A 712-nucleotide genomic window follows, 5' to 3' on the forward strand; every position below is an offset into this window, starting at 1 on the left:
GTCAAAGGACTTTAGCATGTTCCGACCCGACATTGTCCTAAAATACATGGATTATAGTTCTGGTTGAAATGTTCAGTAGGGCCATGGTGGAGAGACAGCCAGAGTTTCTGCCAGACTTTTTCTCCGGGGGGGGGGGGGGGGGGGGGGGGGGCACTTGAAATTTTCGGGGGGGGGGGGGGGCGGTAGAATTTTTTTCGGGGGGGGGGGAAGAGATGCCTGGAAGAAACTCTGGAGACAGCCCTAGGACCATGGCGGTTGACGTCACCAAAAATAAGACAGACCAAAATGACGTCAAAAAACTCCACCCAACCTGCTAAACTACCACAGCATAAAGAGATATTAAGAACGTAATGCTTTATAAAAATTTTCTTTAAATTACAAATATGTTAATTTTTTTTTAGATCGTTTTAGGAAGGCTTAACCTCTCAAAGTCATTTTCAAGTTGTCTACAGTTTATGTTAGTGTGCTACTGAGGTGATTTAAAGAGGTCATAGACTAATGTCAAGTTGTCTACAGTCTATGTTAGTGTGCTACTGAGGTGATTTAAAGAGGTCATAGACTAATGTCAAGTTGTCTACAGTCTATGTTCGGCTGTGAGGCGTCAGATGACCACTCAAACGTTACACAACCACAGTTCTCCAGCGAGCCAATTAAACAGCTGGTTAAGACAAACACGTGTCTAAAGTTTGGCCGACAAGTGGCAAAAATCTGG

This window comes from Physella acuta, unplaced genomic scaffold (genome assembly GCF_028476545.2).
Source record: "Physella acuta isolate Inbredline_101_S28 unplaced genomic scaffold, ASM2847654v3 ptg000082l, whole genome shotgun sequence".
NCBI classification, from domain to species: domain Eukaryota; kingdom Metazoa; phylum Mollusca; class Gastropoda; family Physidae; genus Physella; species Physella acuta.